Below are 263 nucleotides of genomic sequence, written 5' to 3'. Positions count from 1 at the left end.
CAGGTCTGTTCTGTGGTCATATTAATGCATTTTACCCTGGTTTCAACAAAATTGTAGCAGAGAAAATCAGGATTCCTCCCATACAACTGACAGAGTCTTGAAGGTCTTCTAGATTTGCAGTGCTGGTGCAGAGCTCTGTGTGTGTCGCTTCCTCTCCTGCTGTTCCACTTACTGTAGCCAACAGGGACGAGGGGTGGGCAAGGAGGACTTGGGTGGAGTGCTGGCCGGCTCCCTTGGGGAGCTGAAGTATTTCTACCTGGGTA

The sequence above is a fragment of the Rhineura floridana genome, chromosome 15 (genome assembly GCF_030035675.1).
Source record: "Rhineura floridana isolate rRhiFlo1 chromosome 15, rRhiFlo1.hap2, whole genome shotgun sequence".
NCBI classification, from domain to species: domain Eukaryota; kingdom Metazoa; phylum Chordata; class Lepidosauria; order Squamata; family Rhineuridae; genus Rhineura; species Rhineura floridana.
Note: the sequence above shows the minus strand (reverse complement) of the source record.